This window comes from Triturus cristatus, chromosome 12, assembly GCF_964204655.1.
Source record: "Triturus cristatus chromosome 12, aTriCri1.1, whole genome shotgun sequence".
Taxonomy (NCBI): domain Eukaryota; kingdom Metazoa; phylum Chordata; class Amphibia; order Caudata; family Salamandridae; genus Triturus; species Triturus cristatus.
The window spans coordinates 823,089,045-823,107,323 of record NC_140595.1 but is presented as its reverse complement, the minus strand read 5'-3'; the positions used below and the strand labels follow the sequence as shown (position 1 = coordinate 823,107,323).

Sequence of the window (18,279 nt, the reverse complement as noted above, 5' to 3'; positions counted from 1 at the left end):
TTTTCATTATACAGTGCCCACAATGTGTTTAATTTTTACAAAACTGTGGGCATGATTCACAAAGCTATTTGTGTATCTAGGTGGCAAAGCTTTTATGAGTGCAACTTACATTTTGTTAGTCACAAACTTGTAATTTTATGTGCGAGTACCACTGCTCAAGCGGGGACGCATACTGAGGGGGGTAAATAAGCACAAAGACACAAGCTTGGGAGTGTTCACAAACCTTTTGGTGATCATTTTTCTCACGGAATATATGAAATGTGTTACTTACCTGAAACTCCAGTTCTCCAGCGTTGGAATGTTCCTTATATTCACATACTTGAATCATTCCCCGACGTCAGGCAGGGAATCCCTGATAATCTTAAATAGGAGTAAACAGTGTTAAAATGGCCATTGGCCTCAACAACAGTCTTTCTTTATTAACACATCCACCTCATTTGAAACAATCCGAACTTCAGCCTTTGAGGTGGCAGTGCTAGCTCGCTAACCCCCTCTAGTGGCCGCCATCGTTCAGATTTCATAACGCAAAGTGTAGTAGAGTATGTAATAAATGAAGCGAGAGTTGCATGTGAAGATATGAAAGCTACAAAGGCCGGAGAACTGGAGTTATTGGTAATTACAACATTGGAATGTTGGGAGCTGTATTGAAGACAGTGGAGTGCTCCGTGCTTTTACAGGCTGCTAAAGGCCCGCAAAGCAACATTCCAATGTTGATTTCAAAGGCCTCTCGGAGCCTGAGGGAGTTTACACCCCTCGAACTCCGAGAGGCCTTTGTTTTATTTGTTGGAACATTCTGCCCTCTTGTGGCAGAATGTTCTAATAGCCTTATGGCCCTTCGTAGCTGGGCTATACCAGCTATTAAAGTCCCGCTCCCTTGTTAAAGTCCCTCGCCTTCAGCTCGGCCCTATTAACCGTTTCTTCTCCAGCATTGGATTTTTGATACATTATCATGCTTGAATCATGATAGTAAGCAGTACATATCAACAAAGCAGATCATGTTCGCCTTTTCTGAAAGAGGTTGCGGAAGACTGCCTGTCCCGCTGCTGAGTCGGCTTCTGTGCTCACATCCAGACGCCAGTGCTTCGTGACCGTGTGCCCGCCATTCCAGGTAACTGCACTTCTGATGTCTTTTATGGCTACACCAGATTAGAGTGCGGCATTTGCAGCCCTGCTCCTGGTGGATCGCGCCATCACTCGTCCCTGAAGCGGGCACTTGGCTGCGCTGTGGCAGAAGGTGACGCAGGCTGCCAGTCAACGTGCTACCCTACCCAGCTGACAGAGGTCAGCCCCTCACTGGCTGGCCAAAGGACATAAGAGTAGGCTGGAATAACATATGTCCTTTGTTTCGTCCATATAAACCTAATGCATCTGCATGCATCTGACGAGTGCAATGGTCTTTCTGCTGACCCTGCGGGGTTTGGGGACGATGAGCCAAGTAGGGCAGGTTCATTCAAATGAAAGTCAATGAGGACTATGAGTATGAATTTCGTATTGGACCTTAGGACGAAGCGTGCAGAAGAAGGGTTCTTTCACCGCAAAAGCCTGCGTCTCTCCTACTCTTCTTGCTGATGGGGAGAAACGCTGTCTTCCAAGAGATGAACTGTAGATGCCTCTTGTGGATTGGCTTGAATGGAGGGAGCATACGCTTGCTCAAGACAGTGTTGAGCTTCCATGGCACCGGAGGGTGCCGTACAGGAGGCAACGTTCTGAAGAGTCCTTTCATAAACTGCTTTGTGGCAGTGAAGTAGATGAGGTGTCCTCTATTCTTTGAAATCTAGATTTGGCAGCAAGATGGGCACGCACCCATGAGTATCTAAGACACTCTTGGCGAGGTCCAAGAAGCATGAATGTATTTGGTGCGTCTGCATGTAAACTGCATGGAATCCTTTGCGTAATGTCTTCGTGGTTGCCGGTGCTCGTTGCCTGCACGCGGATGTTCCTGTATTCCATCCACAGATTCAAGTGACCAATGCTAAGTGGTCAGGTGCCGCACTGTCAAGTTCAACAACTTTAGGTTGTGATGGAGCATCTCGTCATTGTGTCTGGAGAGGAGCTTGGAGTACAGATATTTTGAGGAGTTTGCTGTACCAGTACCGGTGTGGCCACACCAGGGCAATGAGAATCAGGCTACGGTGATCTTCTGTTGCCTTCCTTAGTACCGTGGGGATCAGAGGAAACTGAGGAAAGGCGTGAGCAAAGACCATGGACCATTTGATCGAAAAGGCATTTCCCTTGGTTTGTGTTTGCCAAAACCTGCTGGCATAGCACTGGCCTTTCCTGTTGCTCTTGGTGGCGATCAGGTTCAGTGTGGGGTGACACCACTTGTGGAGGATGGGGTCCACGTGCTCCTGGTGAAGCTCCCACTCGTGGCAGTCAGCGTCCGACTAAAGACGTCCACCTGATTGTTCCGGCAGATGCTCCACGGTAATGGTGATGATGTGAAACATGGCCCAGTCCCATAGCAGTTGTGCCTCTTCACGAGAGGCCGGGACCTCGTTGCGCCCTGCTTGAGGATGTAAAACATCAATGTGGTGTTGTCCATCCTGAGGAGGACTGCTCGACCTGCCTGTCTTCGGAGGAAGCCTGTAGACCCATTCCTATGGCCCAAAGCTCCTGGATATTGATATGGAGCATCTCTTCTGCATCTGGTCAACAGATCCTGCGTGTGGGCTCCCCGGTCCTCCATGGACCCACAGAGAGTGGCACTGCCTGACTGTAACGGATTGCCTGGAAGAGAGGTTCCGCACCATAGCTTGAAGCGTCACCAATCTCTCCATCGAGGGAAATGCCTTTCCCAATGCCATGTTCGATAACTCTCCCAAGAACAGAAGCCACGTGTGGTTCCATTGGAATGGAATGGAAAGATCATTTGTAGAGCGCGATAGCTACCCTGAGGCGTCCTAGCGCTATAGACAGTCGAGTATGGGGAGACGGAGAGAGAACCTAGTCTGATTTGTTGAACAGCAGGGTTTTTAGCTTTTTTCGAAAGGGTAGATGGTTGGGCTCTGAACGTAGGTGTAGGGGAAGAGAGTTCCAGAGTTTAGCCGAGTTGTAGGAGAACGACCGGCCCTCGGATCTGGCTCTCTTGATCCTGGGCACTGTGACCAGAAACAAGGAGGCTGATCGGAGTGGTCTATTGGGAAAGTAGGGAGAAATCATGGAGTGGTTAATAATGGCGCCCGTTTTCCAAAAGGCTCGATGAGCAATACATAGGGTCTTGAATAATATTCTTTCCCTGATTGGTAGCCAGTGAAGTTTCCTCAGTTCGGACTTGACAGAGAGGCAACGAGGGATCTGAAGGAGGGTTCGTGCTGCACAGTACTAGATGACCTGGAGCTTGTTTAGGGTAGCCTGGGGGGCCCCTAAGTAGAAGGCATTCCCAAAGTCCAGACGAGATAAAATAAGACCCTGGATCATAATTTGAAAACCTTTAAGGGTAATAGAGGAAGAATTTTCCGTGTGAGCCTAAGTATACCGACGCAGGTGGCTGAAAGTTTGGCTGCCTGGTATTTAAAATTAAAAGATTTGTCCAGCCAAATGCCCAGGCTCTTAATTGAGTCCTTGGGAGTGGAGGTTGGTCCGAGACACACTGGCCAGAGGGAATTAATGATGTTGTTAGGGGAGTTACCTAGGAGCATCAACTCTGTCTTGTCTCCATTTAGTTTGAGACAAGATGATGTCATCCATGAGGTCACCGGTGTGAGGTTAGTTTAGGGCCACCACTAACTGAGTTTCGTCCGCATAGGTAACAATTTTTATCCCGCAGGGGCGGACGATCTCAGCAAGGGGGCTCATATAAATGTTAAAAAGCGTCGGGCTCAGGGAAGAGCCCTGCGGCACACCACATCCGAACGGTTTGCTAGGAGAGGTGACGTCGCCCTCGAAGACCTGGAAGGATCGGTCAGACAGGAAGGATTCAAACCATCTGAGAGCTTTTGTTGAGATTCCTAGGTTGGTAAGTCTTTGCAGTAAGATCTTATGATTTACAGTGTCAAAGGTGGCACTGCCTCCCTGATCCATGATCCTCCTTGCCTCCTCTGTCACGGCGACGAGGGCGGTCTCAATCCCAAGCATGGGTCGAAATCCTGTCTGGGAGGGGCCAAGCAGGTGATTGATCTCTAGAAACTCTGTCAAAGTCTTGTTGACGTGTTTCTCTATAATCTTGCTGAGCCAAGGTAATAAGGAAATTGGACGGTAGTTCCCAGGGTTGTTGGCTGGGTTTTTTTAGGAGGGCTTTAACCATAGCCCGTTTCCAGGGGAGCGGGACTGTCCCGGTAGCTAGGGAGGCATTGAGTAGATCAAGAATGGTGGGTAGAATATGTGTGGTGACTGATAGCAGAGAGCGCGGGGGTGCTGGGTCGTTAGGAGAACCAGATTTAACCTGAAGCATGAGGGACTGTAGCATGGAACAATCAAGAAAGGGAAGGTTATCAAGTGTTACTGGGGAGTGACGCTCTGTCTCAATAGGTTTAATGGCCGATGTGGGAATCTGGGTATGAGGAAAGGAGGTGTAGATAGTTTGAATTTTATTATAAAAAAAACTCTACCAGATCATTGCAGCGGGATTGGGCATTAAGGGGATTTGGTTTTTTTTCTGGGAGTTTGAGAAGGGTTTTTGTAATTTGGTAGATTTCCCTAGGCTTGGAGGCCGCTGCATTGATCTTGTTTTCGTAGAAGGCCGCTTGCGAGATTTTAATTTCGTTTTTATAAGATTTTATCGCGGCTCTATATGTGATTTTTCTGGGAAGTGAGTAGTCCAGACGCCATTTCCTCTTCAGTTTTTTGCATTGACGTTTACTTTCTTGCAAGTCTTGGGAATACTAGGGGGCAGTCTTAGTGCCGCGCTTAGGTTTAATGCATTTTATGGGGAGTACAGAATCTAATGAGTTTGAAATCCATCTATTATAGTTTTCGTTGGCTAGGGTAGGGTCAAGGTTGCAGAATGGTCTAGACGCTTCGAGGGTCAATGCCCACTCAGCCTGGGGAAGTTTTGACCAATTACGTTCCTTCCGAGTAACTATAGTGGAGGAAGGAAGGGTATGTGCAGTGGCCCAAAAGATGGGGATCAGGAAATGGTTTCCCACCAGGAGATCTGTGCATTTGCTAAAGATGGGATCCAGGAGGTGACCCTTAGAGTGAGTGAGTTTCATTACTAGTTGTTGAAGTTGTAAGGCAGCAAGGCTATTAGTCAAATCTGAGGCATTATGGTCCGTGGTGTCATCAAAATGGATATTAAAATCCCCTAGGAGTGTGTAATTTTCTGACCTACACGCAAGATTGGCTATCGAGGAAGTCAGGGCATTGAGAAATTGTATTCATTTTTCACACAAAGAGAGTGAGAGAATAAACAACGTAGTTGCGTTCTCCCGGATAAACTTTTTTTCACAATCAGCAACTACTGTTAGACTGGTAGAACAACCCGCTCTAAGGATGTGTGAGGGTGTTATTCAGCTACCTACTTATCAGGTGGAATATCAAAGATATTGAAGTAAAAGCCTCACTCACATAATAGTGACATGCTTCATCATAGGCAGATACTCCACACCCAGAGAAGATGGTACTCTCTGGGCGGACTCAAACAAAGATGTTATGGGAGTGCTTAGATAAATGAAGGACTGGTTAAGCAGGGAACCAGATTAAGTTAAAAATACCTATGAGTATACCCCTCCTGAATCCTTTATTCTAGGGTACTCATGGTATCCATAAAAACTATATTTTGGGGTTGTTTTGAACTTAATTATGTTCAAATGTACCCTCAATTGATTGCCAGCGTCATGCAGATCTCATGTGTTAGGGTGCACCGCCGTTCCACCTCATCGAACACATCGTCTCCGACGGCAGACGATGTGTTCGATGAGGTGGAACGGCGGTGCGGTATCCTTGATGAATGTTTGACTACAGGACAGCACCCTAACACATGAGAGCTGCATGATGCTAGTAGGCATCAATCAGTAGAAAATCTACTGAAGTTGGAGTAAAAATACGGACAGGTGAGTGCATTAGGCCTCACGGTTTGGGTTGCATGTAGCACATGCACTGTTACACGGCAGGGACCTTAAGAATAAGGCACAGAAACATAACGCCCTGACTAAGGCCCACAGACCCGACCGGGCTACCTATATGGGCCGAAACATGTTGGCAATCAATTGAGGGTACATTTGAACATAATTAAGTTCAAAACAACCCCAAAATATAGTTTTTATGGATACCATGAGTACCCTAGAATAAAGGATTCAGGAGGGGTATACTCATAGGTATTTTTAACTTAATCTGGTTCCCTGCTTAACCAGTCATTCATTTATCTAAGCACTCCCATAACATCCCGCATTGAGAAATTGTCCCATGGTCCCAGGTGGACGGTATACAAGTGTCCCCGAGAAAGTACTAGTGGGGAAAAGTCAAGAGAAAAGGCGAGGCTTTCGCAGTTGGGTGATGGGTTTGAAAAACTGCGGCAACTGTAGCAGTCTTTGTAGATAATTGCTAAGCCACCCCCTCTCCCAATAGTGCGGTCTGCGCGTAAAATTTGGTATTCTTTGGGTAGGGCCTGGATGATATCAGGTACTGATTCGGAGTGGAGCCAGGTTTCTGTCAAAAAGAGGGCATCGGGGTTTAATTCATCTAAAAGCAAGTATATCTCTTGGTTTAGAGTCAGTCTCAAGCAGTGAAACAGACCGATGGAGGCGGTCCCAAAAGCCTTCGTCTCTTCCTTTGTATGAGCCTTGATGAGCTAGTCGTGCAAGTACAGGTACACTTGGTGAGGCACATTGGAGCATGGACGCATTACTTGTACCCTTCCACTGATCATTTTGTTAGACACTACTTTTTCTTTGTGTTAAAGGACTCTACTAGAGTGTGCCTTTTGTAGCTGGCACCCTCATGTACTTCTCCACCCTTAGTGTTCCTTATGCCATCCCTCGTCCCTCTTTTTTTTTTCCAGAGTTTTATATAGTGCAAACTTGACCCGAATCCAATCAGGTATCAGAGCACTTTACATAGCACCAGTTCCAGTTACGTTACATGAGGACACACATTCATTTTTGTTAGGCACGGGGAGATTAAGTGATTTGCCCAGAATCACAGGATGTTCAGCGTCATTACCGAGACTTGAACCCAGTTCCCCAGGTCCGAGGTCGAGCGCCCTAGCCTTGTCGATACTTGCCTATCCTCCCTCGTCTGTGTGGTTGCTTGAGCACCCACCCTCGCTCACTCGTCCGTGGTACTGCTTGCCCGGCCACCCTCGTCCGTGTTGCCCCATGCACCCTTCTTTATTTATTTTAAAAGTTGTATATAGAGCTAGCTTAACCCGTAGGTATCAGAGCGCTTTACATACACACTGTAAAAAAAAAAAACAGACGGAAATTGCAATACATAGTAGGCAGGCAAATACGCTTGCCCGGCCACCCTCACCCTTCCTCATCCGTGTTGCTGCTTGCCCGGCCACCCTCGTCCGTGTTGCCTCATGCACCCCTCCTCATCCGTGTTGCTGCTTGCCCGACCTCCCTCGTCTGTATTGCCCTATGCACCCCTCTTCATCCGTGTTGCTGCTTGCCCAAAGGTGTTTAATTATGTCTGTGTTGGTTTAAAAGTAGGTGAAGTGTGTTTTATGTCAGCCCAGATCCAACAGAGAAACTTTATATTGGCGAGGAAGAATATATAAAGCCAGAGTAAATACATGTCTGTGTTTACACATATTATTAAATGACCACAGACAAATTACATATATGTGTTTGTCAGATGACGCCACGTCATCAAGGACAGAATGCTTCTTTTTTACAAACCTGTACATTACGGAAATGTAGTCCAGTCCGTTCCACTGATGGGAAGCGCGGCTTCCGCTGCCAGAATGCATTGGTTGAAACCCTGGGACTGGATCAAACATCCCTGGTGACGCTTTATCATCTTCTGGGATATGTTGATGTCCGCAGAGACGCCTAGAGGCCAAGTCTGGCACGACAATGGCAACAGCGCCATCTAAAAGCTGTGGACACATACATTGAAATCTAGTGACCTGACACAATATGACAGAGACACCTAGTGGCCAAGAAAAATATGACATTGCTGTCAATGACATCGAGCGGTGTAGGAGAGTGCTGTATTCGACCAGAGCCAGGTTCCAGTGATCTTCAGAGCGGGTCGCTCTGTGCGCTGTCTTCTAGCGCTGTTATTTCCTTAACGTAGCAGTGTGCCTTGCTGCGTTGCTCCTCAGCAGCGTTGTTAAAGCACTAATATGTACATACACACATGGTGTCCCTTATGAGGCAGAGGTGGATTGGTCCCAAGCTGCTCCATGTCTGGTATGAGTAGGGGGGGGCACTTCGGTTTTCATTGCATTCTGGTATTTGTAGTCCAACATTTATAATGGAAATCAGACAACAAATGCCAGAGTTGAATAAGAAAACTATCACTCCTCCCTGGGCAGGTGACTGGCCTGCCCCGGGCCAGCATTGGAGCTCGTGGGAAGGGTTCTCCAACTGCATGTGTGTGATCCCATGACTGCATTATTCAGCTGGAAGGAGAGGCCTGGCCTGGCTCGTCCTGGGCACACCAGTGGCTCTTCGTGCTTGGGTCGTGGCGCGGCCTGGCTCGTCCTGGGCACACCAGTGGCTCTTCGTGCTTGGGTCGTGGCGCGGCCTGGCTCGTCCTGGGCACACCAGTGGCTCTTCGTGCTTGGGTCGTGGCGCGGCCTGGCTCGTCCTGGGCACACCAGTGGCTCTTCGTGCTTGGGTCGTGGCGCGGCCTGGCTCGTCCTGGGCACACCAGTGCCTCTTCCTGCTTGGGGTGTGGCCTGGCTTAGTGGTACTGGCACTGCGATAGGAGCGTCCCTTCGTGTTCCTGCAGCTAGAGGTGCTACAGCAGCAGAAGGGGTTCATTCACTGTCTGACTCTACAGTTGTGACTGCATGCACCCCAGTCATGTCCTGGTGCTCTACATGGAATCCTAGTATTGAGTCCTGCCAGACCCCTGCTCACTTTCAGTAGTGACCGGTATGGCCTTGGCAACAGTGACATCTGGTGGCTGGGAACGGTATGGCCTTGGCAACAGTGACATCTAGCAGCTGGGCACAGTATGGCCTTGGCAACAGTGACATCTAGCGGCTGGGCACAGTATGGCCTTGGCAACAGTGACATCTAGCGGCTGGGCACGGTATGGCCTTGGCAACAGTGACCTCTAGAGGCTGGGCACGGTATGGCATTGGCAACAGTGACATCTAGCGACTGGGCACGGTAAGGCAACAGTGACCTCTAGCGGCTGGGCACAGTATGGCAACAGTGACATCTAATGGCCTGAGAGAATGGCATTGGCAGCAGTGATATCTACTGTCTAGACACGATATAGCATTTATTAGATTTGATCACACCTAGAGGCTAGGTCGTGTAGGGCAACATGACATGCCACCATTGAAAGCTGGCGAACACCGGGAATCCCTGATTAGTTTACAGAACTCTCTCCTCCTAGGGTGTGGGGAGGAGTCCCTGGGCTGGCACGAGTCTTCCGGAATCTCTGGCGCCGCACCCCTCGTGCAGCACCCGTGTAGTGCCCGGAGGATGGCGCCCGGGACAGTCTTCAAAGACCCGTAGCCGACCAGCTGCCAGCAGGGGAGAGAGATGCCCGCGGCACCCCGCGCAGAGCGGACCGAGAATAGCTGGGCGGCAGCAGGCACCGGTGGTGGCACCGCTTGCCGCGGTGATATTTCAGGACCCACACATACCTGAGGGATGTGTTTCTTATTTACGAGGGGCAGCTGCCAGGCCCCTGTGTGCGTCACTCCGACAGGTGCCCTCCCCTCCCCCATCGTCCTGGCACGACCAGCGAGCTGCCCTTTAACACCAGTGCCTGCTCGGGGCTCTGGAGCGACTAACAAGGGCCCCGTCAGCCAGTGCCCTTCCAGGACTGGGGGCTGGGAAGGGGTCAGATGCGTGTCGGCAAAGCAGTTAAAAATAAACTTTAAAAAAACCAGATACCCTTCAAAATACAGCGTTAGCGAAAAGAACCGTCTTCTGAAAGTACGAACAAGCTACTTGGCTCTCCACCCCCCCTCCAGCGTTGTGTGCGTTACCGAAACCCACCCGCCTCTAGGCAGGGCTTTAAGTGGGAGGAAAAAACTAAGGGGTCTCCCAAAGGGGCGTGGTCAATGTAATTAAGGGCGTGGCTTAAAAACACGTAAGCTAAAAATCTGTGTTTAGCATAGTGTGCTGCCCGACTTGTATTTTGCTGTTTCTGTCATTGCGTCCAGATATATGATACAAGTCACATCATACCTACGTGTCAGGACTATTGGCTTTGTCAGTGGTTGTTAGTTGCATAAGATAAATAAGCAGCAACTATAGCTTGTATATAATATTGAAAAAGTGACACCACGACAATGTTGCTGCTCCTGAGTTTCAAAAACAGAAGGGAAATCCATAGAGAAAAAGACTCTCTTTAAAGGATTTCCCTTTCTCTACAAGGCTCACCACGCCAGGCGCGCAACACCCATTGAACTCAAAGGGCTTCAGCCCCCCCCCCCCCCCTCCCCGTGTGTGGCAGCCTGGGATGAGACACCTTCCCGGGCAGGCACAAAGCCGCGCCCGAGCACTTCACAGGTCTTTAAAAAGACCATATGCATGTTAATGAGGCCTCGCTGTTGTTTCACCCCTTCTAAGAGCCCCTGCAGCTCCACTCTGCCTAGATTGAGCCCCCCCAACCCCGAAATCAGCGCCACTCTGCCTACTGTTTAAAGATTCAGCCCCCCCCCCGAAATTTTTGGTTAGCCCCCCGAAATTTGGCTCTAGTTGCGCCTCTGCACCACGCGCACATCGAAGTGCTGCTGTCACTGCAAATCCGGAAAAAAAAAACGGGCCGCCTGTGCCAGGACACAAAAGAGAGCCCGATAGAGACCCGTTTCCAGGCCCCCTTAAAAAAACTGCCGGTGCTCAGACCCGGTGAGACCCGGCCCACTTAAAGCCCTGCCTCTAGGACACACAGGTAAACGTAACTAGGACAGCACCCCACTCCACAGACCTCCGCCTTTCTTTACTCATATGTATTCAGCAGAGCTAACCTCAGAGCAGGCAAGCCCCCCTTACTGCAGCGAAGTTCACAATCTCCCTGGCCTCCTCGGGGAGTTTGTATGGAGCTAACACCACAGACGTGCAAAGCGGTTCACCACCTCTCTGCCCAAATGGGTGAGTAAACAGCGCCAGAGTCGAAAAAGTGCACTTAACCGGGGTTAATTAAACGAGCAAAAGGTTTCCGGTCTCCCTCGTGCCCCCAGAAGGATTTGCAGACACCCAGAGCCACCGACGAGTTACGAGTCCCCTGAACTGCGTGGACACGCATGCGCAGCCGCCTCAGGACCACGGCAGGGCCTGGCCCCATCACTCGGGTCCCCCTGGTTCCCTCCCCCTTGGAGGGGGCCCAGGCCGCGGCAGCGCGCGCTGACCGTGGCCGCTTCATGTCACCAGCTTAATGGTGCGTAAACAACCGCAATGGACCGCACTCCGCTAGCCCCTCCTCCGGGTCGCCCCAAGGGAAGCTGGTACATGAAGTTCTTGAGTGGTTCACCCCAGTGGGTGCAAGTAAGTACTTGTTGAACTTGGGGCGACCCGGAGGAGGAGCTAGCGGAGTGCGGTCCATTGCGGTTGTTTATATTAATGGTGCGTATCCGGGACCGGAACCGAGCCCGCATCCATCCCCGCCATCAAAATTATTCATGGGTTTCACTCCCACCACGCAACAAGTGCCTTGGGGTGCGTCAGTTAACACTGGGCGCTATATCACAAACTGTCTCAGTTTATTTATTCATTTAATGCAATGTTATATAGCGCGAACTTTCCTTAAAGGTGTCAGAGCGCTTAAAATAGAACCAGCCAAGTTGCATAAGGTACTCGTGATGGAATCTACACATTAACAACAAACGGATGCAATCCTGATAACAACAAATGCAAGGTTGCAACATTGCTTGTTCCATTACTGCCAGGGCGGTTACCGGTTTTAACGCCCCTCCTAATCCCCAGCACACTTCTTAGGTTCAACTGTTCTTTCCTGGGTGCAGCCGCTCTGGAACCTACATTATTATGCAATAAAATAGTTCCTTGGGCCGGCACTTTAAATTGCATTTATATAGCGCTTACTACCCCTGAAGAACTTCACAATGTGCGTTTCATGATGGTTCTGGGGAGATAATATCCATCCCAGGGCTTACGCCCTTCTCCCCCCCCCCCCCCCGTCATTAAACTCGTACAGTGTCCAATTCTCGCCCCGCTCCTGCCCCCTGGCGGCCAGACCCGGGGCACGTGTCCAAAGACTGAGAGGGCCTCTAGGAGCTTTCGTGATGGCGTCCTACGGTTCCGGTAGCCAGGGCCCATTTTAACCTGCCTACTCCTTGCAAACACTTTTGGGCACGGATTTCACGCCACTGAGTTTCGTGGGCACCTTCGGTTGTTACGCCAGTTTAAAAGTCCTTCCCTTGGGTAAAGTGATTGGTGTAGGCGTATAGCGTCTAATATGACACCAGTGACGTGAGTACTTTACAGCGCTGCAGCCCTTTTGTCTGTAGTGGCCAGGCTTAATGACATCACACATTGGGGTAGTTTGGAGTGGGTTGGATTGGAGTGGGGTAGAGTGTGGTCGGCTAGAGTGGGGGAGTAGATTATATGATGGTGGCGTGGGGTTGTGCCGGTTGGGAAGGGATAGATTGGAGTAGGGTAGTATGGGGTAGGGTAGTTTGGATTGAGGTGAAATGGGTTAGATTGGAATGGAGTGGGGTACATTTGAGTGGAGTGTGGTCGATTGGAGTGAGGTGATTGGAGTGAAGTGGGGTCGATTAAAGTGGAGAGGATTTGGATAGATTGCTGTGGAGTGGGATACATTCAGAACGGAGTGTGGTAAAATGGGCTGGGGTAGCTTAGAGTGGAGTGGATAGATTGAAGTGGAGTCGGGTAGAGTGCAGTGCAGTGGGTTGGATTGGGGTACATTGGAGTGGGGTGGATTGGAGTACATTGGAGTGGGGTGGATTGGAGTACATTGGAGTGGGGTGCATTGGAGTACATTGGAGTGGGGTGGGGTAGATTAGATTAGAGTAGAGTGGAGTGGATAGATTGAAGTGGAGTCGGGTAGAGTGCAGTGCAGTGGGTTGGATTGGGGTACATTGGAGTGGGGTGGATTGGAGTATATTGGGGTGGGGTGCATTGGAGTACATTGGAGTGGGCTGCGGTAGATTAGATTAGAGTAGAGTGGAGTGGATAGATTGAAGTGGAGTCGGGTAGAGTGCAGTGCAGTGGGTTGGATTGGGGTACATTGGAGTGGGGTGGATTGGAGTACATTGGAGTGGGGTGGATTGGAGTACATTGGAGTGGGGTGCATTGGAGTACATTTGAGTGGGCTGCGGTAGATTAGATTAGAGTAGAGTGGTGTGGATAGATTGAAGTGGAGTCGGGTAGAGTGCAGTGGGTTGGATTGGGGTACATTGGAGTGGGGTGGATTGGAGTACATTGGAGTGGGGTGCATTGGAGTACATTTGAGTGGGCTGCGGTAGATTAGATTAGAGTAGAGTGGTGTGGATAGATTGAAGTGGAGTCGGGTAGAGTGCAGTGCAGTGGGTTGGATTGAGGTACATTAGAGTGGGGTGCATTGGAGTACATTGGAGTGGGCTGGGGTAGATTAGAGTAGAGTGGAGTGGATAGATTGAAGTGGAGTCGGGTAGAGTGCAGTGCAGTGGGTTGGATTGGGGTACATTGGAGTGGGGTGCATTGGAGTACATTGGAGTGGGGTGGGGTAGATTAGATTAGAGTAGAGTGGTGTGGATAGATTGAAGTGGAGTCGGGTAGAGTGCAGTGGGTTGGATTGGGGTACATTGGAGTGGGGTGGATTGGAGTACATTGGAGTGGGGTGCATTGGAGTGGGGTGGATTAGAGTGGGGTGGGGTAGACTGTGGTAGATTTGAGCAGAGTGGCGTAGATTGGGTTGGAGTAGGGTCAAGTGGGGTAGATTGGATCGTAGTGGAGTGAATTGGGGTAGACTGGGCTAGAATGGTGTAGATTGAAGTCTGGTAGATTGAAGTGTGGAATATTGGGGTGGGATGGGTAAATTGGAGTGGGGTAGGGTAGATTAGAGCAGAGTGGCATGGAGTAGATTGGTGTAAAATGAAGTGGGATAAATTGGAGTGGAGCAGGGTTGATTTAAGTGGGGTAGAGTGGAATAGGGTAAGTGGTGTGGAGTGGCATAGATTGGAGTGGTGTTGTGTCGTGGAGTGAGTGTCGTAGAATCGAGTGTTGTGTCGTAGTCTGTTTAGAGTGGTGGGGCGTAGACTGGAGTATCATGTCGTTGAGTGCCGTAGAATGGAATGGCTTGGAGTGGCGTACTGTGGAGTACGCATGGTGTGGTAGCGCATTACCATTACAGACAACATATTTTCAATTGAAATGACCATAACATATCCACCAAAATATGGTTTTTCTGCGCAGAAACGATAATGTGTGAAAATGTCATCGCCTAGTGTATTGATGTATTTTGATTGCATTCAAATATTTGTTTCCACCACACTTCAGAACTGCAAACAAAATGTGCCTCATTTGTACCAATTTTGCTATATTCTGAAATATCAGCCCAATTTTTTTCGTGTGCTAGTAAAACAAATCCTACACCCTCTCCTCCTGCATGGATACTCGGCAGGAGTGTCACATAAATTCTCTCACTTTTAAGTCAGAGAAAGAAAAGTAAACACCAAGCTCCCTGGAAGACAGAGTCTGGCATTTGACCTCTGTCTTTGAATGTACAGCGAATATGACCAGATAAGGAGAAGATTTAAAGGCTTGTTTGCAGAAAGCGAGATTGTGGAAGACTCCAGTAACAAGGTTTGGGCAACAGGAGGGACAAACTCGAGCTGGACAGCCTACAGCAAATAAAGCAGCAAATAGAAAGCCAGAAAATGTGAGTTACAAACCACAAAGCCAATAGTCAGCAGCGGGGGAATGCATTCCTAGGTCAGCTTCCTGATTTAAGATGTCTTTAGCAAACCAGACCGCTGGGCTGTCTGGTAGGCTTCGACTTGAAAAAGAGCACATTCAAATTGAGAGTGTTGAGGGCAACCGTCTTGTGTGCCTGCAGTACCAGTCCGGGCAATGCTGCCCTTTCGAAAAGAAGTTCTTCCCGCAGAGACCCCTCTGCCAACGTACTCAACTGCCTGTGGGATGCAGTACGGGCCTGAAGAATACAAAGCTGCTACAGAAACACAGAGCGCAGCTCTAAAGGCTGAAATGTGCAGAGCCGTGCCAAATTAAACATTCTTCCAGCGTATAGGTGGCCGAGAGCCTCTTTGTGGTCAATCTGGGCAAGCTATCCCACTCCTCCCATCCCTTCTGCTGCCTGGTGGTCAAGCAGGTCCTCGTACCAGCTCCCGTGCCGGTTCTCCTGTTCAGCTTGTCCAACACCCTTTGCTGCCTGTCTACCTGCAGCTCTCTGTTGTGCCTCCCCTGTTTGTTTCTTGCCCTGTTTTGCCTTTTCTCCTTGTTTTTCTGCCTTCCATTTTGCCTTTTCTGCTCGTTTTTCTGCCCTCTGTTTTGCCCTCTTCTACCCTGTTTTGCCTCTTCTGCTCGTTTCTCTGCCCTCTGTTTTGCCCTCTTCTACCCTGTTTTGCCTTTTCTGCTCGTTTCTCTGCCCTCTGTTTTGCCCTCTTCTACCCTGTTTTGCCTTTTCTGCTCGTTTCTCTGCCCTCTGTTTTGACCTCTTCTACCCTGTTTTGCCTCTTCTGCTCGTTTTTCTGCCCTCTGTTTTGACCTCTTCTACCCTGTTTTGCCTTTTCTGCTCGCTCCTTTTTCTGCCCTCTGTTTTGCCCTCTTCTACCCTGTTTTGCCTCTTCTGCTCGTTTCTCTGCCCTCTGTTTTGACCTCTTCTACCCTGTTTTGCCTCTCTGCTCGTTTTTCTGCCCTCTGTTTTGCCCTCTTCTACCCTGTTTTGCCTCTTCTGCTCGTTTTTCTGCCCTCTGTTTTGCCCTCTTCTGCCCTGTTTTGCCTCTTCTGCTCGTTTTTCTGCCCTCTGTTTTGCCCTCTTCTGCCCTGTTTTGCCTCTTCTGCTCGTTTTTCTGCCCTCTGTTTTGCCCTCTTCTACCCTGTTTTGCCTCTTCTGCTCGTTTTTCTGCCCTCTGTTTTGCCCTCTTCTACCCTGTTTTGCCTCTTCTGCTCGTTTTTCTGCCCTCTGTTTTGCCCTCTTCTGCCCTGTTTTGCCTCTTCTGCTCGTTTTTCTGCCCTCTGTTTTGCCCTCTTCTACCCTGTTTTGCCTCTTCTGCTCGTTTTTCTGCCCTCTGTTTTGCCCTCTTCTGCTGTTTTGCCTTTTCTGCTCGCTCCTTTTTCTGCCCTCTGTTCTGCCTTTTTCTGCTAGTTTCTTCTCTCTTCCCGCCGTTTCCTTGAATCATGTCATGGGGGGAGCTGGCACAACCGAGAGCTCGCACCCCAGTGCCCAGATACCCCATGGGGTGACAGTGCTGCGCTCTACAAATGCTGATTGATTGACAAGGCCTTGTGTGCAGCAGACTCAAGATCTGAAGGTTCCTGATGCTGGAGAGAAGCTCAGGCATGAGAGTGCTGCGTGTGCATGACTGCCCACATGTATGACTGCGTCTGTGGCCTGGGAATGAGAGATGCCACATGTGCATGACTGCCCGCATGTATGATGGCGTAGGTGGCTTGGGAATGAGAGATGCCATGTGTGCATAACCTAAAGAACGGGGATGGATTAAACCCAGATCAGTTGACTGGGGGTGAGTGCTTGCAATGTTCAACACTCCGTCCATCATTTCCTTTGGTTTTTGCTTTGTTCGCCATAAGTTGGCAGGGTATGCTCAGACGTGAGTCCCTTGCTCACTTTGCCACTGGATTCAAGCAAGCCTGGCTGAAGACGGCTGAAATGCCAGAAACCGGTCCCAGGATGCTTGTTTCCGGTCCAGGGAAGACATGGCTTGGCAGTTCGGGCTGGACTGTTCCTACGAGGCACAGGGTCAGACTGATTTGCATATGGCCATGTCTGAACTGGGGTGGCAGAGTGGGCTAAAGAACGGTGATGGATTAAACCCAGATCAGTTGACTGGGGGTGAGTGCTTGCAATGTTCAACACTCCGTCCATCATTTCCTTTGGTTTTTGCTTTGTTTGCCATAAGTTGGCAGGGTATGCTCAGACGTGAGTCCCTTGCTCACTTTGCCACTGGATTCAAGCAAGCCTGGCTGAAGACGGCTGAAATGCCAGAAACCGGTCCTAGGAAGCTTGTTTCCGGTCCAGGGAAGACATGGCTTGGCAGTTCGGGCTGGACTGTTCCCATGAGGCACAGGGTCAGACTGATTTGCATATGGCCATGTCTGAACTGGGGTGGCAGAGTGGGCTAAAGAATGGGGATGGATTAAACCCAGATCAGTTGACTGGGGGCGAGTGCTTGCAATGTTCAACACTCCGTCCATCATTTCCTTTGGTTTTGATGTGTGCATAACTGCCCGCATGTATGATGGCGTCTGTGGCTTGGGCATGAGAGATGCCACATGTGCATGACTGCCCACATGTATGACTGCGTCTGTGGCCCGGGAATGAAAGATGTCACGTGTGCATGACTGCCCGCATGTATGACGGTGTAGGTGGCTTGGGAATGAGAGATGCCACGTGTTCATGACTGCCCGCATGTATGATGGCGTCTGTGGCTTGGGCATGAGAGATGCCACATGTGCATGACTGTCCACATGTATGACTGCATTTGTGGCCCAAGCTGGTCGCTGGATGCGATGTGGAGCTTACTTCTCCGAGAAATCCTGGAAGAAAACGAATAGAGCTCTGCTCCTTGCACTGTCTACCCTGTGTCAACACATGCAGCGCCCTGGTCAGGCCTAGATACACTGTCAACCAGCGGGAGCACCCCTACTGCCAGCTCTGGGCCAGGGCTTAGAGCGCTGGCAGTCTGCAGCCTCCTGGCCTGGGATCAGAGAGCGGGGGACCACAGCTAGGCCAGGAAAGCTAGGCCTCCCCTGCTTCAGACAGCAGAGCTACCTCTCACTTGTTGCGGATCCATCCCTTGCTCTGCAGGTTGATACCTCACTCAGTACAAGCAGACAGCTTACTCCTTCCCTGCTTCAGACAGCAGAGCTACCTCTCATGTTGCTGATCCATCCCTTGCTCTGAAGGCTGATACCTCACTCAGTACAAGCAGACAGCCTGGGCCTCACCTGCTTCAGACAGCAGAGCTACCTCTCACCTCTGGCAGGTCAATCCGTTGCAGGCAGCAAAGCTAGTCCATCCCTGCTTCAGACAGCAGAGCTACCTCTC

The 18,279-nt window shown here is 49.9% G+C and overlaps 1 protein-coding gene across 1 annotated transcript in view; it reads left to right on the top strand.

The window, feature by feature from the left end:
- LOC146782987 (insulin receptor substrate 1-B-like) overlaps positions 1–18,279 on the top strand; it is a 308,375-nt gene that overhangs the window by 260,877 nt on the left and 29,219 nt on the right. The window lies entirely within an intron of this gene.